At 41.0% G+C, this 27,406-nt stretch overlaps 1 protein-coding gene across 7 annotated transcripts in view; it reads right to left on the bottom strand.

The window, feature by feature from the left end:
* The window catches only part of GAB1 (GRB2 associated binding protein 1), a 119,231-nt gene that overhangs the window by 75,628 nt on the left and 16,197 nt on the right, over positions 1-27,406 (bottom strand). The window contains exon 1 of one of the 7 annotated variants that reach the window (XM_079154141.1): positions 1,637-6,493. The exons of 5 other annotated variants lie outside the window; for them this stretch is intronic. The gene's annotated coding sequence lies outside the window, so the exon portion shown is untranslated. Of the gene's footprint in view, positions 1-1,636; positions 6,494-27,406 lie in introns of those variants that run through there. One more of the 7 variants, XM_079154142.1, reaches the window with a different exon arrangement.

Here is a 27,406-nt window from a genome sequence, read left to right as displayed (position 1 = left end):
TTACACTTACAGAATTTAAATTTTTTTATAATATATCATATGTATTTATTTATTTTGCAACACAGGAGATTTAACCCAGGGCCTTACACGTACTAGGCAAGCCCTCTGCCACTAAGCTACATTCCCTGCTTTTCTTTTTTCTTTTGAGACAGGGTCTCACAAAGTTACCCAGCCTGGGCTCAAATGCGAGAATCCTCCTGCCTCAGCCTCCTGGGTGGCTGGGATTACAGGCATGTCACTGCAAGCAGCCCCAGTATATACTTTTAAGAGAGCTAGAAGTAAAGAACACACAGCCCACTCCCTTCGATGTGTTTAAGAGGATGCAGAAATGATTTAGAGACTAGGAGAAGCTATTCTATGTCCAGATTACATAGAAATCTCAGAGACTCACACACTAAACAGCTTGCCAAGTATTAATAATTTGATGGTAGATGTTTTGGAAAGATCAGAGGAGCACCGTAGCATATGGAAATAAGGGTCTCTGGGGAGAGGGTCCGGCCCATTACAACATAGCTATTATCCATATTTTACCTCCACACAACTGACATAAAAATGGAGAGGGGAGTGTGTGTAGCACTCAAACATCTGTGGCATATCATTACAGAAGAATATTGATAGGAATTATGATTCACAATTACTGCTCTCCAATTGAGAAAACAGCAGAAAACAACTGTTAAATTAACAAAAAGTACATGCATGCCCCGATTCAGCAGCAGCTAAAATTCACCAGAAACAGCTTTTATTTCACAATGGGAGTTATTAAGACCACAGAAATTAGGAAACAGTTTAAATCTGGCGAACGTTATCTTGCCCCCACCCTTACCCGTCACAAGGCAAAACTGGATCTGAGGCCTCATGTTTATTTGCAGATATTGAAAAAAAAAAATCTTAACTGCTCGAGCTAACAAATCACTGCCCCACGCTTCACACTAACGGTCATATGATCCTCAAGTGCCGTTTCTCAGACTCTATCTTCCCCTGACAAACAATACCTCCTTTCATGGAGCCAGCAGATCATCCAAACAGGGCTCAACCGGCCAGGCTGTGGTGCTTTCTAAATGAGGGAACCTGTTCACAGAGTAGCACAGGACTTTGAAATATTTCAGAAAAAGAGAAGGTAGGGAGTTTCAGGGTAACGCCTGATAAAATTCCATTGCTTTTCCAAAACAACAAAAATACAGTTCCCACGCCCCAAATTCAAAAGCAGAGCAGAAAATAAGAGTATGTTCTTCAATTACACTGCTCCCAGGGGGGAACACGCTCTCACTTGGTATTTACAGAAGTACTTTCTCCACAGCATGATTTCATTTATAGAGACAAAAAAAAGAAAACAAAAAAAAAAAAACAACATAGAAAAATCCCCAAACGTCTCAGTATGTTATATAGTACCTACAGACACCTACAGTTTCATTGAGAAATTCTGCCAGCCTTAAATAGATAATAACTTAACAAAGAGAAGATTTTCAACAATGGAACAACAATAGAGAAAGATGCTCAACAAAAGGAACATTAGTCTGTCTAACCAGAGAGTAAGCAACAGCAGCCCAAGAGCATAAAGATCGCAGAGTAAGAAAAAAATACCACTAAGCTACTGAGTGATCTAGTCACATAAGCATGATGAAGAAAACAAACACACCTTTCATGTGGGCTGCCTAAAGGGGCAGCTTCCCCGCACCTCTGGCTTCCAGCATCCTGCTCATGACCAGAGTCTAGGAAAGTAATATATGACCTCAGTAATGCTGTCTGGCTTGCACCCAAGGCAGTGACTTCAACTGCTCCACATTAATAACAAAAGCCATCCTGAGTGGACACGCGGGGCCAGTGCAGGAGATGAAAGACTAGAGAGCAGGCTTCTAAGAGCAGAGTTACCTCCTGTGCAAGCAGAGGGCCAAGTACGGTTGAGAGCAAGAGTTTCCTCCGCTGAAGGGAGGGCTGTCATTAGAAAGGCTGCAGTCCATGCAATTTTAAAAGCCAGCGTGCTCTGAACTCTTAGCAACAAGACAATCCCCACCATAAGAGAATGGAGTGAATACCAAGCTGTGCTAGTGCCAGCCAGGGACTGTTCCAAGCACTTTGCACAACTTAAAGGTCTCTCAACCGCCAACAACCCAGGGAAGTAAATGCTATTAGCCTCAGTTTACAAATTGGGAAACTGAAGCACTAACAGAAAGAGCTTTTTCAAGATCATAGAGCTGGACTTGAACACGGGATTCTAGCTCCAGAGGCCGAGGGCTGAACCACTGTCCCAGGCTATCCCACACTGACCATTCTTAGCATCCATAGCCTGAACACCCCAAGGGGGCCTCAGACACTGCAGCTCCCAGGGATATGCTTCTGTGGCTGCCTGTGGCTGCCTGTGGCTGCTCTCTGGATTTAAGAACAAGAAGGCAACTTCCTTGGAATAATTACTTTGTTCAGAGACAGTGCATCTGGGAAGACTCAATTGAAGCGTTAGCTGTCTTTACAAACCCTAGAGTCATCCCGTGCAAGGGCATCTTCACCTCTTCTACTCTCAGCTGTTACACCTTCAGAAAGGACAAACGGTTCACCTGCCATGTGATATGAACAATACTGTGATTATTTCCTGTTACTGATGGAAAATAGATTCTGAGGGACTAGGTAACCGCATGACACCAGTGAAAGGCAGTGCTGGTGTTTGAACCTATGTCACTTTGTACAGGGTCTGTCTTCCTGCCGCTCCAGAAAGCATCCTGCCTCCTCGGTCACAGGCTCATCCCCCAAATGGGGGCTGATCCAACAACTAGAAATGGTCTGCCATATTTTAGCTGAACATTTAATAAATGAATGCTGCTTGGACTATAGGGAGGAATGTGAGGAGGGAGCAAAGGCAGGTCAGTAAAATTCCAACAGACAGACAAAAAACTCAAACCATCGAAAACCCTCCAATTAGCTGACAAAAAGCACATTTGGAGTGCACACACACGGCCCTGCTGCAGAGAACTATGAACTATAAATACACAGAACTGCATATCTCTGGTTTATATACACCAAACATCTGCAAGACACATCACATTTTAAATGCACTAGCAAAAATCACGATTTAAAAAACAATTCTGCAGTTAAAGTCCTTTGTAGACTCAAAGGTTCTTTTATAATCATCATCTTCTAACTTATTTTCTTAGTTTTTGAATTTTCTTTTTTCTTTTTTGGTACCAGTGACTGACCCAGGGCACTTAACCACTGAGTCACATCCCCAGTCCTTTTTATTTTTTATTTTCTCACTAAGTTGCTTAGGGCCTTGCTAAATTGCTGAAGCTGACTTTGAACTTATGATCCTCCTGCCTCAGACTCTGAATCTACTGGAATTATAGGTGTGCACCAACACGACTAACTAGTCTTTGAATTTCCAAAAGCAGTTATATTCTATTTTAGGCAGACCTACTGGGGCATATAATGATCCAAATTATTTTATATACACTTGGGATATAGTTTTGCCCTAAAATAGAAGAAATGTCTCTTTCTAGTCAATCGGTCTATGAGTTGCTAAGTTGCCCATCACGTCAGCCTATCATTTAATTTGCATTTACAACTTGGCTAGGAATATCTTGAAATAAAAGGAGTAGTAGGGATCAAAAGCAGGATGATCAAAATGTTAAAAGAATAATGAGACTGTGACTCACAGAATGTGGAGATAAGAGGGATTCCAGACTCAATCGACTCATTTTATGGAGAAGAAAACTGAGGCCCAGGACTTAGATGATCTTTTCTAAGTCCTAACTAGAATCAGTGGAAGAAATTCAATGAAAGAGACAGAACTAGAACTAATACCCAATTCAATGAACAGTCCAGAACAGGCTCCCTCTAACGAAGTCACATAATACTTTACTGTCAGCTACAAAAGGGTGGGAACTATGTCACATTTCTTGTTTCCCCACAGCTCCAACCAAATGCACTGTTTAATATATGCTACTAATTTCCCCTGTGGTAGGAGAAAGCAACGAGGTGGTATCGGAGGCTGTCTCCCACTTCATTTCTCATCTTTGTAGACTATCAGATTCCAGGGTCTCAGTGCACCATTGTGCAAAATCAGTGCCAACCTTACAGACACCAGAGGGTGTGACAAGACACTGATGCACTGTCTTCAGGATATCCTGTGAAAGGACTCAGAATTGGCAGGTGGGAAACAACTACAGAACAATTAACCTATCCAGCCTAACAATCCTCTACTCCAACATGAAAAAAAAATTCTACTTCCTGACCTCTGAGTCCTCTTCCAACATTAGTTATTATTCTATCTGTTCCCTGAACTTTATAACGTTGACACATAAAGTAATCCTTCAATAAAATCTTTTTAATTTACCTCTTTGTTTGGTGGGTTATAATACAAGTAGTCCCACCTCCCACCTCAGTGAATAAGGCAGGAAAGGAGAAGCTCTGGTCTACAGTGGCCAATGGGGCCCCTTTCTTTTCCTAACACTGTTTCTACCCTTAAAGCTCCTCAGGCTTGGGGGACAAGGCCCAGAGCGCTTATAGTTTTAGTCCAGCATCAGGGCTTAAAGCTAGGCCAAATCACATAAAAATACTGTCTGAAGGCCTTGGCCCCTTCAGACAGGCAGCCTAATTGGTCTCTCATAAGACCTTGAGCTTTAAGAGCTGGTCATCTTCAGGGTCCAGCAGTGTGTAGCTGATCTGAGGCCAGAGACACAAGGTCAGAGGGTGACCAGGACTTCAAGTCTGAGCCCTAGCGTGTAACTTGAAACTGAAGAAGCTGATAAAGAAAGACATACTCTGACAAGCAAAGAACAGGAGAGATTAGAAAAATAAGAGGAAAAGTGAAGGAGGAGAGAGAAGACTTTGGAAGTTCCAATCTACTGTACCTCAAATGCAAATGTTTCTGTCACCTACGTGAGTCACAATAGCGTGCATTTATTAAATTTGTGAGCTGCATAGGACCTTATGAGTTATTAAGCATAAAGAGTTCTGCTACTAATGTAAGGAGTGTCAAAAAAAAAAAAAAAACACAAAAGACATAGGATTTGCATGATTAAGAACAGAACCAGAACATATACGGTACATTTACACAGGGCTTTACAGTTCACAGATCACTTCACATGTAAACTCTGCTCTCATCCTCACAATAACCCCATGGCGTGTACAGAAACTGAGGCTCAAGAGACTGGCACACTAGGGCAAGGTGCCCAAACTGCTAAGTAGCACATCTTCAGATCTGCTTTGTGGGGGCTCTTCTACCATGCCATCAAGTCTCTTTAAAACTGTTTTTCCTAAAAAGCCACCTTTTAAGAGAAATAAAATATATTGTTTATTCATTTTTTAAAACTTTTCCATTTTAATTCCTAGCACTGAAAAGTGGCTGCAGGTTGAACATCGTTGGACAGTGTTTATATACTACGTACATCACTGCCCTTTGCTGCCAAGCAAGCAGGTACACCATGGGTTAAATCCTCTTGGAGGGCTGGTCTGGAAACTTCACCACCACATATACTATACCATTGTTTCTACCAGGGGCTCTGGTCCAAGTTCCAATCAACTGACTTAAAGGGGATCATTTGGAACACAGGAACTCAACTAAAAATAATCACCACTGCAAACTTAAGAAATTGCTTGAATTTCACTTTTTTTTTTTTTTTTTTTTTTTCATTTCAGTTGAACACATACAGACACACACACAGAGACTGTTTTCATGAAGAGGCGCGTACGGCATGAAAAGCCAAGCATTTGAGTACAACAGAAGAAATGTCACAGAAGTCCCGCATACGATGATGGTGGATTACATAAAGAAGTGGGAAAGTCCCCTCGGCCCCAAGTCTGTGCCAAGACATCTGACATGCTTGAGTCTGCCAGGGTCCTACTGTTATTCAACTCAGAATCCATTTTTTAGAAAAATCAGCATAATACTACAATATTCCAAAAAGCTCAAAAAAGATGTCTTGCCAGAATAATTAACTTTTTGAGGTTCTCCAAAATACTTGTTTTGAGAAAAAAAAAATGTCTCTCTGCTAAGGGGATTTCAAAGACTTAAAGCAGAGTGGCAGGTTTTCTGTTATTAATTTTCAACAAATCACCAACATAAAAGGTCATAAACTTTCACTGCTAATTTTGTCCAGTTTAATATTTAAAAAGCAGTTTATAAACGGAGGTTAATCAAAGCATGGTTGTAAGCACTGTGTCTATGAAGCAATCAGATAAATTCAAATAACAGATTTTCCTGATGCTTTTCATATTATTTGACTAAAAATGGATTTATCTACAACTTTTCGGTAGCATTTTTGATGTAACTGTATGACGCTTAAACAAAACCAAATGAGAAAAGAAAGAATCAGCCAACTAAATCTACATATTACACTATTCACCCAAAGTCATGAAGAAACATCTGTCAGGTTTCACTCTACCTCAAATAGCAGGTATTGTGTGGACCTGTGGTTCAGTCTCCTGCCATTTTCTCTTGTTCCCTAAGGCCAGTCCTTCCAGCAGAATCTTTGAAAAGACACACTAAGAATGATAGGGATCAAAACAAAAAGAGCTTACATGCATGAGAAACTCTGAACTGCCTAATTTCAGTCCAGTCTGCCGATCCTCTATAATTTTTGATGAAGTACAACATAAACCTGTTTAAAGCTGTTTGTAATCAAAAGGTACAAAGTGTGAGAACCAAATTCCCTTGGTTATTGAGATGAGTCTTAAAATAACCACAAGCAGCTAATATTTAATTTGGTGTTCTTACCTTTCTGTGAGAAATCTTGGTAAGGTACAAAATGCCCTTATAAAACATAACAACTTACTGTAGAAATAGCTCAGCTCAGATTTCTCTATTATCATTATCTCTATTTTCTAGAAATAGAAAGCAAGTTTTTTGTTTTTTTTTTTTTTTGAAACAGGCAGATTATTGTTACTTTAAATACTCTTCTCTGTCACTTTCTTGATACATGTACTTAAAATAGGCGAACATGAAGTCCATACAACTCCACAGGCTGTGCCAGGAATCCAGTCACCTTCTGGGGAGTTTGCCTTATTCTTTGAAATCTGAAAAATGTTCACTGTGCATCCTAAATTCTTTGTTAGTGGTGCCAGACATTTGCTCCTCTGGGATACTGATAATTACGCACTCATTTACCGACATCTCTAAGCTTATATTTTCTTATTTTGAGTTAAATGAAATTAGATACATGTTTGCAATCTGTAAACAAATGTGAAAAAACAAAAACAAAAACAAAACATAATAGTTCCCAAACAGGATCTCCTAAGGTTCTTGTATTTTTTTCTTCTCTCTGAGTCACTAATCCCTCTGGGCCACAGTTTTTTCAGGTCAAACCATGGTGTGTTTTGGAGTGGGCATGGGGTGAAGAGTGCCACAGGACATAATCCACGAGGTGGATGCTGATTCCCGTCCAGAGCCGAATTGCTACTACTTGATTTCTCTGGTCTGCATTTATCCCAGACAGGAGCACCTGCACGGTAGTAGTTCTTGTCTGGACCTGGTTATTTGCTTCCCCCAGGGACATCTGGCAATGTGTAGTGACAATGACATGGTGTATGAGATGGGGGCCGCTACTGGCATCTGGTGGGTACAGACCAAGGATGCTGCTAACTAAACATCTGACAATGGCCAGAGTGACCGTCCACCACAAAGATTCACCCAGGACAAAAATGTCAAAGGTGGTGAAGTTGAGAAGTCACAGCATCAAGTTAGAGACAATCTGCCATGTTCAGAAAGCCACAGAGGCCATTCACTGCTCACAACTGCTTTCATCAGGGTCAACCTAAGGGTCTCCAAGGGCCAAAAGGAAAGTAGAGAGCAACAGGGCTTAATCTCAGCTCCTTTTCTTCACCTATCTCCTATCACTGAATGATAGCTGCTTGGAAGCAAAAGCAACAAGCACCGGTTCCTGCCTTCCAGGCACTTCCATCTAGCAAAGGAGACAAGATGGTCTCCTGCACACCAGAGTACAGGTGCTCAGAGAGCCAGAAGCAGTGCACCTTACAGAAGTCCATCGGTTTGTCTTTTTTTTTTTTTTTTTTTTTTTTTTTTTGAAGGAATCAAAATTGTATTTAATCAGCAGATATTACTAAGGAGTCTTCATTGGCAAGTTTTTAAACAGATCAATTCAGTTGAAAATCTGGTCACATTAAAATGTGTTTTCAACCTGCCAAATTGATGATGTTCCTCTGCCATGAATGTCACCTCCATCCTTCACGAGAGGATTTCATCAAACAGGGGTTCTTTTCGTAGGGAGAGGTGGGTAAGGATGGTCTAGCGGTCGAAACAACAACTGCACAGAGGGAGACGCTTGCTTTCTAGGATACGCTGGGACACATCCAGGGGAGTCATACAATTTTTCCTCCACACTGAGACATTTCTGAAAGTGAGTTCCCCCAGGAGAACAGTAAAAACCAAGACAAGCGTTCACCAGAGCCATGAAGACCGCGTAGTACCTCGGTTAGACAATGATACCCACACAAACCCCGTGACAGCCACAGAGAGTAAACATAAGCATGGCTGCTACTACTTGTTTTGTTTTTTGCGGCGCTGGGGATGGAGCCCAAGGCCTCACGCATGCCAGGCAAGCTCTACCACTGAGCTACACCCCCAGCCCTAACTGCTATATTTTTAGTCAACTAAAAAGCAGTTATATTCAAAAGCAAAGAAATGAGGCACTTGGTATGAAATCCACAAAAAACACATTTAAGCAAATGGCAGATCTAGAAAACCCGAACATACTCTGTTTATGCATCGAAAGTCTAAGATTCCCACAATAGTGTACACCAGATGGGATTTAGCCTTTTCTCTGCAGCACACAAAAAGCAAGAGAAATCGTTAAACAGCTTCTCTTTTAGAAACTTGGCTAACGCACGGATCCTCCAATCAGCATAAGCACGTGTCTCGTACTCACAGCCAATACGCACCCCCAGTGACAGTCACTGACTTCAGAGGTCTGCCATGATCAACCCATGCACAAGGCAAGAGGCTGCTCACAGAAGTCTCCCTATGAATGTCACATTCCCAGCAAAGGCTATGGGCTCTTGGGCCTTTGGGCAGAGTTAAGACGTTATATATTTAATCTAGAAAATCCTATAAAACAGGATGCCAACCCAGGTAGAATAAGGTCAACACTTTCCCTATCTTGATTCTGGCCCATAAACCAGGAGTGTATAAAAGAAAACACTGCAGTCTTACAGGGAGCTCACAGATTAAACTCCAAACCAAAAACATGTGCTAAAGCTTTGGGTCCATCACTGAGTGCAAGAGTTCACTCCCTGCAGGAACGTCAGGAAGGCTAGATGGAGCCCAGGACTAGCCACGAGCAGCGATGGTCGCCATGACACATGGTTCCACTCGCCCACTCTCTTAAGCTTTTCAGAAGCAAGATAAAGAAGCCTGGGAAGAAGGTGATCTTTCAGAGAAATCAGAAGGCAGAACTATTCAACTTTACCTCTATGTTCCAGGTTTGATCAGAACTGAAGCAGTGGCCCATCCTGAAAGGAGGGAACAAAGACCTCTAGAAACAGTGGCCACACTGCAACCTTAGCCCCTGTCTCTACGTGTGAAGGAGAGGTGCCAGAAAAGATGAAAGATAAACCACTGACGGGCAAGCTTGGGAACAGGTCAAACAAAAGTCAACCTTGGTTTTTTAAGGAGACAGATTGTGAGGACTTAGGTTTGGGGGGATGACAACTGCCTATTATACTTCAAATGTCCTATTATCCTGCTATGGCTTTTGATAGGCCTGGCAGCAGATGGAAATGCCATGAACAGAATGCATTTATATTTCTGGATACTATCTGGATAAAACGAAGACATGTGGAATGGATGACACAGATAGGTGCTCACCCTTCTTTGCCAATACCTTTCTAGGAGAGGCTGTATTACTGACTTGAGCTGCTGTCACCTGAAGGAATGGTCTGGTGTCATTTTTCTTTTTTAATTAAGCAATTATATTAATCACGTGGATGAAGTTCAAGAATGTGCTTATTAATATGGCAGGTGACACAAAGTGAGATGGAGACAATAACGACAAGACTTTGGTGCAGAACGCAAGCTGGCAGTGAGGGATGTTTTAACAGAGAGACGTTGGGCGCTAAATTTAAGTTTAGCAGGAAATCGTACAAACAGAAATGCTGGAAACCTCGCTTAGCAGTACTTCTACAGGGAAGATCAGAAGTGACACAGCTGTTTGGGTTTTTGCTTTGTTTCAATTCTCAACTGCATTACTAAAATGAAATAACCAGATCAAGGGAACCAACAGGCCAGCAGGCTTTACCCACGTGGAAACCACATCTGGAAAAACGACTTAAACCCCGGGAGCAGCATTTTAAGAGGAAATTAATTATCTGGAGAAAGACTGGGACGGTTAGGAGTATTAAAATCATGCCATGTGAGAAACTGTTGACAAAACCGGGAAGAGTTAGCCTAGAGAATGTTCTGTGAGGAGAGGAGGGCTTTCTTCAACTATTTAAACGGCTATCCTGGAGACATTTCCTAAAGAAGTTCCGGTTTGTCAATGTCTCTCCAAAATGTAAATGCAGTACTTGGGGTCTGGCTTGGTGGTAAGAAAGCAGCCGACCTGTGAGGTTGGGCACGCCATGCAGCCAGCGTGAGATGGAATCAGGCTTTTTGGCAACTACATCACATGGTTGACTCACAATGAATTTAAACCCAACTTAAACCACAGTTTTCTCTTGTGACCACAGTGAGATGCCATTGGTTTCAGCAGTTATCACCAGCAGACATCACATTACATATCTGGTTGCTCAACGGCAGTCTTCATCTACGAGGATGCAAATTTCACCAGGGCAGGGGTTTGGTCTTGTTCATGGCTCAAGACCCCGCACTGAGAACAGGTCCTGGTCAGTATGGAAGGGACGGCAGTATTATACTTCAAACGTGGATCACTTCACATATTTTTGAGTCTTAATGTTGGTCACTTCAAAAAATTTTAAGTTAATGATTCTTCAGTGAAATGAGTTCTGTAATATCGACAGGGCTGACAGGGACGTCCCATTCCATAGGACATCTGTGCTGGACAGTTTCCACTTTCCCCTTCAGATCTACTCGGCCCCGATTCCTATGCAGCTCTGAGCCTGGGGAGATTGAACTTGAAGGACTGCATCCATCCTGGTTCTCTGGGTTTCAGGTGGGCTTGGCCAACAGCAGATCATCAGGAGAGGAGCCTGCAGTCAGGGGACTGATTCCCTGGCTGTGACCCTGTATGCTCTCAATGGATGTCCTCATGCCATGATGGAGATCCCAGCTTCCACAGGCAGCCATTTCTTCATGGCCATCTCTCACTTGTGTCTTATGACATGCCTTCCTCTTCTCTTCAGGCAGAGGTGCTGGCCCTCGCCAGCCACGCCTACTTGCCCTTGTATTCTCACCATGTCCTCCATTTGTGTAGTCTTTTCATGAATCATTCCTCACCTATCTGTTACAGTTTGGATCTGGTATGTTCCTGGAGGATATGTGCCAAAACCTTGGTCACCAGCCTGTGGTGCAATCGGGTAAGGAATTTTAGGAGACAGGGCCTAGTTGGACGAAGGAGATCACCAGGGGCATGTCTTTGAAGGGTATATTTTCTCCCCTTCCTCTCCGTGCTCCATGACTGCCCTGGGGTGAGCTGCTGTCCACCACACCCTTCTTACCATGATGTTCTGCCTCCCTAATGGCCCATAGTGATGGGGCCAAACAACCATGAACTATAACCTCTGACACTGTGAGTCAAAATAAATCTTTCCTACTTTAAGTTGATTTCCTCAGGTATTTTGTCACAGTGACAAAAAGCCAACTAACACATTATCTAACTTGAGGATCCTATCTGTCTCCCTAGAGGCCACAGATCAGTGGCCCTGATCAACACCTGAGTTGTTGTTCAACCAGTTTAGTGTCTATGTGAACACTTACATGCAAAGGGAGGGGGCACACTTGGTTTTGGAAAATTCTGTTGCACAGCTCTGTCATGACAATGGAGAGACACAAGGCATGCACGGATCCCAACTTATGAGTCTTGTCTCAGCACAACTACATCAGCAGTTGGATATCCTGTGATCCCATAGCAATTCCCAGGTGAAGCAGCATCTGGCTTCCCATCCACTCATTCCTGAGAAACAGGAAGCAGCGACAGGCTACCCAGCAACAATATCAGACTCTGGGCACCGAAAGCCCAGAGGAAATCATGAACGTATGTTATGAATCAGGAAATCACGTGTGTACGATGCTCCTCCTTCAGAAATGAGTTAATGAAAGAGCAAACACCACTGAGCTTCTCTTTTTCATCTTTATTATGAAGGCTGTACCTTCTGTGGGAATTAGTAGAACAACAGGATATTTTCCATCCTGCTTTGATTTTTAGCTCATTAGTGTACCAACTTGGAAAACATTGTCTTTTATAGTATAGACATAGTGGCCTACAATGAATTAAGATATTTGGTAAGGGTTCGTATTTCTTTATATGGCCTCATGTCATAGCAAGGATCAAGCAAACAAAAGATCAGGCAAGAAAAGTACACACAAAACTGGATGACTTTAGACAAAGGAAAATAAACATAATGTTAAAGTTATCATAAACAAAAAGAAAAAAACTCAAGAACTGTGCAAAATACACAGAAGAATCTCCATAGCGATTTACTGCCAAGAACAACTACTTCCACATAATTAAAATATCTTAAATTGTAGGCGTTTATAGAAATTAAGCATATCTGTAGTAATGCAGGGTGGGAATGTGGAAGATAAAAATGAAAGCTATAGGGCTGGGAAGATAGCTCAGTTGGTAGAGTGCTTGTCTTGCATGCACAGGCCCTGGGTTCAATCCCCAGTATCGCAAAAAAAAAAATAATAATAATAATAAAAAATGAAAGCTATAAAACTGGTATAATTTCTACTAGGATATGTTTATAAACTGTTCAAATATCTAAGTTTCAGACACTCACAATCAGCATCATTGACTCCCAAAACAGCACAGTCCAAGAAGAGTACACCTACTATGAGGAAAACAGATACCAGAACCCCAAGAATCTGGTTGCTCATCTCTCCCAACACTGGGCTGTGGTCCTACCCAAGGTGCCCTTTCTCTGATGTTTGACTACAGAAAGGACTCAGCATTAGAACAGACAAAATTCTCTGCCATGTTCACAAGAACCAGTATACTTCCCCCCCACCCCCACTTCAAATCTAGGGCCTACCAATAATATCTTTCTTTGTTTTCAAAAAACCCAAGTATATAACTAAAAACACCAGCTCAGATTCAAAGCCCCTCCACACTGTCCCTAAGACTGCTGGGAACTTCATTAAAGACCCTCCTCCAGATCTGCAACTCCACCTGACTTAAGGTGGGTCCAGATACGGCTTCGGTAGAGAAAGAAGATGAACCCGCAGCCCTCGAACTCAGAGGAGAACTTACTAAGGCTTCAGTGGTCACTGGAACTGCCTCCTCTGGAAGCAAAAGGAAAAAAAAAACACAAACATTTGCCGACCATATCCAAATGGTCGCATCTAAATATGACATCTCTTAAGAAAGTAAAAAGTAACTGCTCTGGGGCTCTGCATGTTTTCCTCATTTGACCAACATATGTTTTCACTCTCTTCCGTTTAAACTTGGCATTCTATTTATTTAAAAAAAAAAATCAAAAATTTCCTTTCCAAAGACATTGAAAATTTCCCCAGTCCTGCTACCAAATACTGGGTCCAGTTCAACCAGCATTTACTGAATTCCAACCCTGTGCCGCACACTAGACCACTACACGAACAACAAAAACATTAGTTTTCCCCATAGTGTAATTATCTTTCTCAATTCCTGAGATGGAGTTTTGTGGCATCCCAACTAGAAATAATAACCATCAATTTGTCTATGTGTTTCAAACCTCATCTTGTATAACCCAGGTGATCTCCACTCATCTCATTCATTAACCTAAAAACTACTGACTGCTGGTTATTCACAAAGCTATTTCTGACAGCAACAGAAGTGTTTCTGTCTTATGGATTAGAATCTGGAATGAGGGACAAGTATATAAAGAAGCAAAACTCCACACTGAAACTGTGGCATGTGGGAATGTAAAAGGAGACTACTCATTACTAATGGATCAAGGGCAAAACATTCATAAAAAGTAGCATTTGAGATAGTCCTCGAAGAAGGGAATATAGCACAGTGAAGACATGAGACATGGGCAGCGGGAGGCAAGAGAAACAAGCCTGGGAAAACGACAGGGGATCGTGAAACTTTCAATCCAAAATCCAGCTGAATTCACTCAGGATAGATAAATTGTGATATATTTATATACAATGGGATATTAATTAATAATGACAAGGAATGAAACTGATACCACACACATGAACTATAAAAATATTACATGGCTGAAGGCGGGGGTTGGGGTGTAGCTGCAAATCACCATGGGGTTTCTTTTTTATGGAGAGTCATGATGGTAAGTCCGTAAGTACATGAAAATTTTTTAAATATGAAAATCAAAAGTCATTCTCTTTCCTCTTCTGGGTCATATTTACTATGTACCTATATCTATACCTGAGTCATATTTACTATTTATCTGTTTATGTAGCTGAGGATGGGACCCAGAGTCTCCCACATGCCAAACACACATTCAATCACTGAGCCACCCTCCCAGCCCTCACTGTAAATTTCTCATTTTCTGCTTTGATACACACAATGAACTCAGGGGAAAAAACAAATAAACACTAGAGTATAACAAAACTTGACCCACTGCAAGCATTAAAAATCTAGCTTGGCTGGGTGCATCGGTGTATACCTGTAATCCTAGCAGCTCAGGAGGCTGAGGCAGGAGGATCACGAGTTCAAAGCCAGCCTCAGCAACAGCGAGGCACTAAGCAACTCAGTGAGACCTTGCCTCTAACTACAAAACAGGGCTGCGGATGTGGCTCAGGGGCCGAGTGCCCCTGAGTTTAGTCCCCAGAACCCCCAAAAATAAATAAATAAATAAAGTAAAATAAAATAAAATTTAAAAAAAAATCTAGCTCAATTAAATGTTCATTTTGTAAAGCAAATGAAAGTGAAAAAGATCGGACAAACTGTGTTTAAAGAACAAAAATCTTTTCAACTACATACTATCTAAACATAACTGAGGGACAAACAGAAGGAAAGTGCCTTGCAATGTACAAACCAGACTTTGTCACATTGTCTCGACTTTCTAAATCTGTTAGGCTTCTTTGCCATAAATGAAATTGTCATTTATTGTGTAGAAATTATATGCCAGTTATAAAGAAAAGAATTCGTCTCATTTTAAATTTGATTCATTACTTTGTAATAATTGATTTTTCCCCTAAATCAGAAATTTTACTTAAATACAATCTTCTAATGCACTTGTGAAAGTCTCTCTACTTTTAATTTCTATAATTACAAAATAGTAAATACCAGTTAAACCAAGCTAATATGCACCCAGTTACAAATTCAAGATTCCTGCCAACCTTAATGATCTCTTTTTTTGTAAACATAAATACTTCTATGTACATATGCATGAGATATCATTCTGTATTAAATAAAACAGCAAAGAATACAGGAGCAAATTACTAAATACTTTCTGGATTGTTCTTTCACTAAAACTGACGTACTCCTTATGTAAGTTTTCGATTTCCCATAATTATGGGCACCAGATTCCAACTACAGACTGGAATGTTTACATTAAAAGAAATTGCCAAAATTATAAGAAACTCTCAAGGTAATAAAACATGAAGTTTATTAGTATTTATTGTAGAGAAGGAAAAAGAACACTCTGAAGTATATTTACAAATTCAAGTTTAAGTACCAATTCAGGGACTATGTACTATGTGCAGATACTGATCACTATAAGAAATCCTCCAAATTGGAAATAGTGACTATTTTTCTCCAGGTCCTGCCAGAAAAAGTTAATTAATTACTTGAATTACAGACATTAATTAAAAATAAAAGAGATCCACCAGTAGTGGATATGTGGTTCAAACCAGATTTAAAATTAACCACCTGATAACTTGTTCCAGTTTGAAGATAGACAATGACTTCCACACAGCTCAAGACAATTTAGAAAACTCAGAAAAGGCTTATTGTTTTACTCCAGGGAGTTCTGAGTAACTTTTTAAGTACCTGCAGAACTTCCTACATAAACATCCAAATTGCCCACATTTGGGTTGGGGGAATGCTTGCCTAGCATGTGAGAGACCTTAGAGTTGAATCCCAGGCATTGCAAAAACAAAACAAAAAACAAATTTCCCACATTCTAGCTCCCAGGTACTAAGTTAAGATACGCTGGGGAAGAGAGGGATTGTGGGTCACCAATCTTGAGAAAGAAACATGTTACTGAAATATTTGTACTTATATGAAAAAACACTGCCTACGTGCATGTACATTATGGTGCTAATGAGGTAATAACACATTATCACTACAAAAAGTTTGAAAATTACAGGCAAGTATTTACAAAAAATAAAATAAAATGTACATTCTCAGCACCCATGCATGTTATCCTTGCAGGATACTTAAGACTTTAAGAGTCAAATCTCTACTGTTTTATTTTTATGTTAAATTTTTGATGTTTGTAGCTCTCCTCTTTTTATGATAAAAAGAGTAAAAATAAATTGTTTGCTTCTGTATTTTACATCCTTAATAATGACACATTTAAAACTACATAAAAGCTACAATGGTCTTGGTGCTATGAATTGTTCCTGGTGCATCATGTCAAGGTGCTTTCTCCATTCTCATCTAAAAATAAATTGATAACAGAACCATATGACAAAGAAAACAAGCAAACGAATACAGCAATTCAAAAATCACCGAACTGCCAAATTTCAGAGAGGGAAGTGACCTTGTAGGCTATATGAGTTCAATTGTTATTTAAAGGGAAATCTGACTGTGACCTCCCCAGGATAAAGTCTCTATTTTATTCACGTGCAAATCTTTCCCTACAAAGCCTAGCATGTGTGCTCTATAAATGCATTTAAAATGAACCACCCATGTTTGTTGGATGAATAAAATCCATTTTAATGTAATAATTTATAATCTTAGAATCTGGCTCTGGTCCTTCTCTAAAGAAATGGCTCATTGTTCATTATTAGTAATGAGTAACAGCCTGAATAGAACAACACGGTAATGGCAGTCCTCAACTAATGGATAGGTTGTCATCCCAAAGTGTGCCTGCATGTGGATTCATCTGAACTCGGAATGCATGTTCCCACTGAAGCAATGTTACCCATTACCGTTCACTTCTCTGGTCAGCCCACAAAGCTTCCGTAAGTATAGAGTCCTGGCAGACACAAACCACCATGTGGAAAAATGCTCCATGCAAACATGCACTCAGTACCCACTGTGGGAACTGTTTTCTTGCTGCTGCCCCGGAAAGAGGCCCCTCAAGATTAGAGATGGAAGGATACCTGGGTGAGAGGCCAGTCCAGGATAAAAGCTGCTAAGAAGGATGCAGAGGGAAATCATGGCTTATTCCCTCCAGTCCTTATGCACCAAGCAAGAATTTTTTTTGGGGGGGGGGAGGGGCCCTGCAGGTGGTGGTACTGGGGATAAAAGCCAAGACCTTGCACACGTTAAACACACTGCCCCTGGGCCACGATCTCAGCCCAGCAAGCCTGTTCTGAATGCTCCGCACGTGTGAGGCCCTGTGCTCAATACTGGGGGACCCCAGGGGATGAACCCTTCCTTGGTCGACACAGCCCTGGTCCTTCTGGAGCTTACGATCTAACAGGAAGGAAAACGCTGAATGGTTAGAAGGGAGAGAGGACGAGGGTGAACAGGGGAAGACAGGGGTATGAGCAGAAAAGGACAAGAATATGATCAATGTTAGGTATCATGTCCCCTCCCTCCTCCTCCGTCTGCACCCGTTTCATCTCGGGGTAGCAGAGGGGGGAATAAGGAACAGAAACGATTAAAAAGTAGACCCAGGGAGAGTTTTCATTCTGGTCTGCTCTTCTTCCACACCTTTCTACAACTCTTGATGCCAACCAGTACGGGAAAGAAAGAACCAGCACTGATGTGGGGTTGGGGGAAGAGAAGGAACCCACACGGGACTGGGGCGGCGGTGACAAAGGCCTAGAGGAGGGAAATCTTCATCACCTGGGAACCAAGGAGAAGCGGGGTGTGATCCAGATTCGCTCGAGGGTGCTCAGGGCCACCCAAGGCAGACCCCACTCCAGACATTGACGGTTAACACCCAGGAAGATATGTCCCAATGGAGATCCAACTTTCTCCACAGTTTTCAATAACCCTTCAGAAATCCTCTCAGTCTTGCTTGTGACTCCCGTCATTCCTCAGTATCCTGGGTGGATTGGTTCCAAGACCCTCCGTGATTCCCAAAATTGTGGATGCTCAAGTCCCTCATATGAAATGGTACAGTATTTATATAGAACTTACCCGTATCTACCTGCACACTTTAAATCTTCTTTAGATCACTTGGAATACCTATTATAATGTGAATGTCTTGCAAATAACATTGTTCAGTTAAAAATGACAGGGAAAAAAAAGTTCATCCATGATCAGTGTAGGTAAGAATCTGCCCGCCATACATATTAGCTGATTCTAAGAGAGAATCTGCCCGCCATACATATTAGCTGATTCTAAGAGGGACCAACTGACTATTTTTATGCCCAAAGAGGTTCTCTCAAAGGGAGGAATTAGCAAACTGTAAATAGCTAAATTTTAATCACTACCCTTTCTGAAGTTTAATTACAATGATGCTTTAAGGTAACATTAAGCTCTTTTGATTTGCAAAAAAAAAAGACAAACAAATAGCATAAATGGCTGGAAGATTTCACAAGGCCATGTGCGTAGGAAGGAAAGTGGCAGACTGGCTTCCATGTGGGCAGATATAAAATAACAGATCTGTTATTCTTGAGGGATGGTGGCCTCTAAAGCACAGATGTGACTCTAGAATGGGATACAGGAAACACCCTAGTTCATGTAAACGGTTCATGACAGAGGTGTGGCCCAAAGACCAAAACCAGAGCACCATAAAAAGGGAATTAAAAGTTACATTAAAAAAAGAACTCAAAATTTAAACACAAAATAGCATGTGTCCACTGAGTATAGGAACCCAGAATAGTGTGGGCTTTCTATCGCTGAACCTCTTGGCAGAAGTAGAGAAGGGAAAGGGCCAGAGAACACAATTTTGAATTACACAAGGCTGCCCCAACTTCCTGCTTGGCTGGTCCCTTCCAATGACCTGTGAGCCACCTTCCCAGAGCACCTGGCTCCTGTCCACACTTCCCCTCTTGAACTATGCTTTTCAGCTCCCCTGAACAGTTTTCTCTTCTGGTTCTCCTTCTACCAAGTCAAAAACACTCAATCTTTTGCTGGTTCCTCCCTTTCTGACTTAAACCCCAAAGTAGTGTTCTGTTAGGTCTCACCATCTCTTGCTCTACAAACTCCTTCCAGACAACCTCACTGATGTCCAAAGCACTGGGTGACTCTTCCATTCTATGATGCCAGAATCTGCAGTGCTGGTCCTAAGTCATCTTCCTGGGTTTAGCAGGGACTCACAACTCATGATAAACAGTAAGCAATGATGCATTAAGGGACATGATGCAGAAGCACCCTCAAAACTTTCTGATTTAGCTGGGTTCAGTGGCACACACCTGTAATCCCCAGTGGCTCAGGAGGCTGAGACAGGAGGATCCCGATTTCAAAGCTAGCCTCACAATGGTGAGGTCTTAAGCAACACAGTGAGAACCTGTCTCTAAATAAAATACAAAACATAGGGCTGAGGATGTGGCTCAGTGGTTGAGTGCCCCTGAATTCAACCCCTAGTACCAAAAAAAAAAAAAAAAAAAGAGTTTCTGATTTAAATCAGGGAGGTTATCGGTGCTCTTTCATAAGATTTCTGTGAGGAGGAACCTCGTTTGATAGCAAGAGCAGAGGTTTCTGAAGCACGGGCTGAATCTTGGTGACACCATATTTTAGCTGTGTAATTTTCAGAAGCTACTCTCAGCTTCAGTTTCTTTACCTATAAAAATGAGGACAATAACATCTACTTTTCAAGATGGATGCATTTATTAAAACAAAACAACAAAAATCCAGCAAATAACAGCTGTTTAATAAAAAGAGATCTGCTCCGTTATATCTGTGGATGCAGCTATTATGAGAATACTAAAAAAGTATGGATTCTGTCAACATTTTTTCTCATTACCATCATTAACAGACAATTTTACGTATTACAAGATGCTCTTGTTCTAATTTTTTGTTCTACCTCTAACTCCAATATGCCACATACAGAGGAATTACCTCATTCTTTTGGGTTGTCTAACATCTGAATTCCCCCTTCCTATGTTTGGAATATCAGTAACTCCAATAATACAAAAGCGGAGAATTCCAGATAACTGCTTTCTCGGCCACCCTTGCTAGCAGAGTGCGGGCACTATATCAGGTACCACTGGCTCCACTAAACAAATCCATTCCAGATTTTCAATCTCAAGCAGTTAAAAGAAGCGAGATCTTGATAGAAACCTGGGTCAGAGGTTGGGGCAGAGAATGCAGTTTCCAGGGGCAGCCTGTGTCACTGGTGTTGGTAAGGAAAATGTGGGGGCCTATGTTCATGACCCATGAGGCAACTGTGGTACATTCCCTGGACCAGTCCAGCAGCATTGTTCCCAGTTGACAAGCTTCCAAGACAGATTCTCACCTTTCCCAGAGAGACTGGGAGCTACCTAGGATACTGAATAAACTCCTTTTCTGGTTAAACTAGTCAGAGTTTCTGTTGCCTACAACCAAGAATCCTGACTGATAATGCCAAGTCAGGTAACACTTTATTGCTTTTGGTCAAAGTCCATGGTTGAGATTTACAGAGTAAACAAGCACAGTGAAATCTTCCCAGGAAGTCAGAGACTCAGTAAGCCGCTGAGCAAGATGTTATTGGTATTTCTGAAATAATGTCTTAAAAAGAATGAGGATGAATACATCACCATGCTGTTTAAAGAGCAAAAACCTAAAATATACTTTACTTTGGCCTATCAGACCAATAGATCCAGCAGCACTCCCCTTCAAAAGAATCCAGTTACTTCCTTGTGTATTGGACAGTTTCTTATTGAACAGAGGTCCCGACAAAAAACATGAATTTTTATCTCTCTGCCTAACTATTCCCCAAGGAAGAGTGGTACCATCCATCCCTCTAAGTGGGCTCAGTCAGGAGCATCACTTTGTGTTAGTTGGATTGAGAAATCTTAAATCCATAGGTCCTTGGGGCTGAGACTATTTGGGAATTGAAAAATGAAACTTGGGAAGCTGGAAATAAGCTCTCAGGCTTTATCTTTGATTAGAACTGATATTTCTTCTAGAGTCATTAACTTCAGTCACCTCAGAAGATTCATTTAGTTCTAGTCATCATAAACTGTACCGAAGTCCATATTAAATTTTCTTTTTAGAAGAACCGATAATGTTTACCAATGTACTCTGTCAAAAATCTTTTCAGTTAAGACCCAAATTGCTACAGAAGTCACATGAAAAATAAAAATCTGGCCTATGGGAAAAAAAATTCTTATTCACAGTAAGCAGGATTCTGAGAAACAGCAACGCATAAGAAAACTTTTTTTAGCATGAGCACAAGGGTTGGGGGAAAGGGAACTTACAGGAAAAAGAGTTTGTGTTGCCAGTTTTTCCTTCACTCTTTTTTCTTTTTGGTGGTGTTGACACTATTTTTAAAATGCCCCAAGTAAAATTCCTTATCCTAAGCCTAATTTTATTTCCCACTTTGCCCTCTAAAGGTCTCTGTAAAGTTCAACAGTCAACCACTGAAAAGATGGTAATTCCATGAATACAGGTACTTTAACCTTTAGTTCAAAAATAAAACATTACCACAGAAAAAAGTAGTTTTGATCTCCAACAATAAAAAGAAACTCAAAACAGGAAAAGCAATGTTTAAAAATCATAATCATAAGAATGTAAACTGAAGATTTTCCCAATTCCTGAGTCATGATTTTTAAAAAACTGGTGTGATCTATACATGATTATTCTCTCCCTCGTTACCTCAGAGCAGAACAAAGAGTGGTGGACAGACAAAGGAATCTTCTGTTTCTAAGCCAGGATTTATACAAAGTTAGATTGCTTGCATGAGGCCATATAGATTTAGCCATTTCCTCTTGTACTCTGTAAAAATCATTAAAAACCAAAGATGCTAAAAAGTCAAGCAGGCTGCAACCTGTCTGACCGACAGAAATAAGAGGCTCTTTTAGTATATTTCAAACTTGTGTGACTCATGGGAAAAAAGTAGGCTGCTGTTAAAATGAGATCTTCTACGTTAGGGTTCCTCCATCTGAGAGTCTTGGGGACTGGGGCAGGCAGGGAGTCCCCAGAGCACAGCAAGGCTAGGAAGCTCAGCCCCATGACTTGTTTAACAAACACCTTTGGCACCGGAAACCCCTGTCAATCAGAGAGAGGCCCAATATGGAGGACAGAGGTATCCAGGAAAGGCTTCCTCATTCACCACTGGATCTAGGCTCTGGGTGACCCAATGATAAACAGGACATGCCCAACACTGATGGGGCTCACAGTCCTGCGGATGACAGGGAGACGAGACACCCCCTTCCTCAAGCTTAATAGACAAAGCAAGTTTAGGGAAACCCAGACACCCTAAAACTGGAGAAGAGTCCCATGCAGCCATTAGAAATGGTCATCAAATGTTCCCTTGTCATTACACACTGAGGGAGGAGGACAGCAGGACACAAACAGCCTTCACTGCTTTCACAGTGAGCCCAGATAGATTAACATGGTTCTACCGGTTTTGTTTGTTGGTTCTGCCTGTGGTCAGAGCCCAGGAATGGCCACAGTCATTAACATCTACTTTTAGTGTGGGACGTTCTCGGTATTAGACCTGCACACTGCACTCATCTGTGCAGGTGTTACTACAGCTTCGTTTATTTCCTGTCACTCAGAGAAAAGGAGGCAGTGTGGGGGCACCTGACAAGGGGACCCTTGGCACATCACTCCAGGATTGTTTAACTTCTAATGCCATTTCAAATGCGATCACACATTTACTTAGCTCTGCAGTTTATAACAGACCTACCAAACGGGACAAGCCGGTCTGGATTATACAATATGTAAATAAGCCAGGGAGCCAGTCGAAGCTGGAGCAGGAGCTGGGACCGTGGCTCAGAGAGTAACCTCGCCACACCTGAAGGCAGCCTCTGCATGCCCTGGTCTCCTTACGGTGCTTCATAATAAAACGCGGATAATGCCAAAGCCAACAGGAAAGTCCTGTGTCCCCACAAATGCCATCTAGTATGTCACTGAAAATAACTAAAAGGGACACAAAAGTATTTAAATTTCATTTAGTTTTTTTTTTTTTTTAAATCTGGTGGACCTCCTGAATAATTCATATTTAGGCCTGATAATATGAACAAATGCTAGAGAGATTGTCAGTAATTAGTATTAGTAAGCTGTCAGCTTAAATGTGAGCCCGGGGCCAGGGTTCAAGTTTCACTAGTGTGTGAATAAACTGTTTTAGTTTCATGAATGTACTTACTGAAAAGTAGATCTTATATCTAACACCTCGGTAAATGCTAAAGATACCATACGCAGTTCACTGGTACCGTTCTCAAGTATTCCTGCAATACAACAAAGTGACACAAAAGAAAAGCTCCGCAAATGACAGACGGAACATTTTATAACAGAAAGGAAAAATACTGAAATGGTAACCAGAGGTGTTGATTAATTCACAATGCTTCATGAAGCTCCTTTTAAATGGTCTGTTATGAATCAACTTTTAAAAAAAGTTAATCAAAGTGGTGTTTATACAATTAGTTAAGAGTAGATGGTGATCGTGTAAATATGTGAATCACACAATATTGACAAAATTAAAAGGAAATCATTGCAGCTCAACAAAAGAGAGCTGACATTTAATAACTTCAATCTAGAAATTTAAAAGCTTATTACACACAAACACCACTGACATATAAATATATATGGCTCATTAAAATATCTATTAAAAATGTTGGGCTTGGTTTACTATGCCAGAGTCTTTTCCTAGGTTCTAGTTTTTAAAAAGTGGTTTTAAAAAGTAAGAATGATCAAGTTTATTGTTTTCTGTTTCTGATAATATATATCTGTAACTTAAAGTTAAGACTTATAAACCACCTTTGAAGAGAGAAAGGAAAAAATAAATGCCCTAAAGGGGTAAGTGGACCCTCTTTTGGCAATTTTATTAAATGCACATTTAATATATTATTTCACAGCCGTTTGATAGAAGGGTGAGAGTTGGAATTATCAAGCTGGATCTTTTCATCCCAAGGAGTAGGCTACAGGCAGGATTACAAACTGATACAAACTATGGAAGCCACCACACTGGTGTAGATTCAAATGACTGTCATCCTACACCCCTTTATCACAATAGGTAAACAGGGAAAAAAAAAAAAAAATCAGCGTGAATAGTTTTTAAAGCAGCTCTCTGGTGACTGAGTCTGTTGCACTTGTCTTCCAAAATGAGAACTAGAGAATCAAGCATTTGCTACCTGGCCTTCTTACCTTGAAAACCCTGTGGATGGAAACAATGAGAGCCCTCCTTGCAACGGACTCCTCCCTAGTGTTAGAACCCAAAGTTGTGGTTTCAGCCTGTTATCTGCCAATGACAAGTCAAAAAAGTATCTCTGGACAGAGAGAGATCCCAGGGCACAAAGCTAGCAATGCTGAGGATCTGAGCCTCCAGGAGGAAGGGCTCCTCTGCAGGACTCTGGTTTCTGTGACAGGCCTGCAGAGGAGGCTCTCCAGGTGCTCTCCCAGAAAGAGCTTTGGGGACTCATTCCCCAGAAAGGAAAAACAGACCGAGTAGGAACTCAATCTCACCCAGGACAGATCATCAAGGTGTTTCTGAGATATCTCCTACGTATATATTTATATATTTTGTATGTACACATCTTCTTTGTATATATATTTTAAAATATATTTTATATATGTATATTTATATATTTTAAAAATATTATACAAAGGAGGCAGAAAGAAAAGACCCAGAATTAAAAAATAACTTTTTTTCTTTCTTTTTTTTTTTTTTTAATTAAAAAAACAACCAAACCAACCAGGTTGTTTTGTTGTGAGAGTTCAGGGGAGTCTCCTAAGTAGCATCTTCTAAAACTTCTCCTGAGGCCTCAGTCCTGGATCAGGAGTTCGCTGAAGTAGATCCTGACACTAAGGCAATGCTGAAGCTTGGGGCAGGCTCTCCAAGTTGCAGGTCGCTCAGCCTACTGCCAGGATGCATTTCAAAAACCACGTGGAGCCATTTGGATCTTTCTGCTATGCTGTAATATTTTCAATAAACCTGAGACAACAATAACACACACACAAAAATTCTTCTCTTCCAAGAAGAAAAGGTATAATAAACACGACAGGCTCAGATCCCTCCACTCCTCTCAGAAATTCCCACTGCTATGTTGGCAGGCTGCCAAAAAGCTGAGCTTAGCTGGCAAACATTCAAATACAGTTATTCAAAATATGTTAATGAGGCTAACGTGGGGGCCTGCACTATGTAACCCCACCCTTCCTTTCTTCGTGTGAATTGAACCTGTGCAGGTTAAAACAGGCGTGCCAAACACTTGCTAAGTGAGATTACTGACTGCTGGCTGAACAACTGCCAATTTAAAATAAGCATTTAGGGAGAATAGCTTTGCTCAAATGTATGCTGCATTTAAAAATGGACATAGGTTTTCATCTTGATGTTCAAATCACTCCCACTAACATACTCCTCTAGTGGTATAAAAACAAGCATTAATGATTTACAGTCTTTTAAAAGTGTTCTAAGGATTCCAAGGCCCTTTCCAAGTACTGTGCACTTTTCTAAAGTAATTTCCCAGTGAAATATTTCTCATTCCACAAAACTGGATGGGAAATAGTGGTTATACACTGTATAGCTAATGATAACAGAAATCAAAAGCAGAACTCACTTATTTTATCAGTCAATACACAGATTCAACATCTCTTTAGCCCAATATCAAGTGTGTCTTTTGGGTGCACGGGAAGTCACAGAGTGAGAGGTTGCTCATCTTTGGCTTGGATGAATTCTAAAAATCTCAATATGCCCCCCATAAAAATCCTACCATCTCAAAATTTTCACTCTTTTCTCCCTGTATCCCCAAAAAAGCAGTTGCTCATCCTTTTTCCACACAGACATTCCACACATAGTCTGAATTTCAGAACTCAGGCCATGCGGTGTCATTTGCAGCATAACAGAAAGCACCGATGATTCCAAAAACATCAACACCTCCCCGTCCCTACATTAGTCCCCAAATCACCAGACCCTATGCAAGAAATCAGGATCCAGCATCTTAAATCTAAAAAATTAAAGGGGAGCTGGAAGGAAGGTATAAATGGATTACACACTTACCCATGGTGACTCATTCTCATATGCTCAAGATTAAACAGAGCACTGAATCAAGGACCAGGAAAGAATTTTTCCTCGGGCAGAAAGGGGTGTGGGATTTCCAAAGGTACACTCAAGTAAGATCATCTGTGTGGATCAGGTGAGCAAATCCCACATAATTAACTTCCTACTACTGCAACTCCCTACTACCTGGGAGCAGACCTGGGTGAGGTACATGCCTTCCTGACAGGCTGGAGAAAGCCCCTTCCCTTCCAAGGGTGCACCAATGTGAACATCTTCAGCAGGGCTGAAGGGTACACTGAAAAATGGTTACGATGGTCAATTTCATGTTATGCAGTTGCTTTCTTGGTTTTGCCAAGAAAAAAATTGGTTAAAACCACAACTGAAGTGACAAATTTGGGAGGATGAATTTACGGTATTGCCACTGCTCTGAGATGCACCTAAAAGGTTCCTGCAAATGTGCAAGCGTTTGACTCAGAATCGTAACCACCACGGGAGATGAGGGGATAGCTCCAGTGGGCCCTGGAGGTGGTCCTTCGGCTGCCCGCTGGAACCAGCTGGTCTTGGGACTCAGGACTCCTTAGGCTTACGTTCCCTACAGGTCTTATTTTTCTCATTTAAGATTAGGAAATAGTGGGCTAGGGATATAGCTCAGTTGGTAGAGTGCTTGCCTTACAAGCACAAGGCCCTGGGTTCAATCCCCAACACCACCAAAAAAAAAAAAAAAAAAGGATTAGGAAATACACTAAAATTTTTTCTCTGATTAATACTGCCAGAAAAACTGGACTTTAATTTCCTTGAGTCATTTTCTTCTGTGTTTCAAGACAAGCCCCATCGTTAAGAATATTTATTCTGCTTTGGAAATAATAGGGTTTAAAAACACAAGTGATTCTATGTGAAAACAAACAGGAATGTTTGCAAGATTAGAACTTATTTGAAAGATGAAAAATATTTCAATAACCATGTTTCAGTTTCCCTTAATAAGAGTATGAGTTTCTCAATACAGAACTAATTTTCCAAATGGGGGCAAAAACACCTTTGCTAAAAAATGTGAAAGAGTACCTTTTAGTTGCTTAAAAATCACTGGAATAAGTAGACAGATGTTAAAGATTTAAGTATATTGGAAATATGAAAAATTAGG

This window comes from Sciurus vulgaris (assembly GCF_902686455.1).
Source record: "Sciurus vulgaris genome assembly, chromosome: 9".
NCBI classification, from domain to species: Eukaryota; Metazoa; Chordata; class Mammalia; order Rodentia; family Sciuridae; genus Sciurus; species Sciurus vulgaris.
Note: the sequence above shows the minus strand (reverse complement) of the source record. Positions and strands in the feature narration are given on the sequence as shown.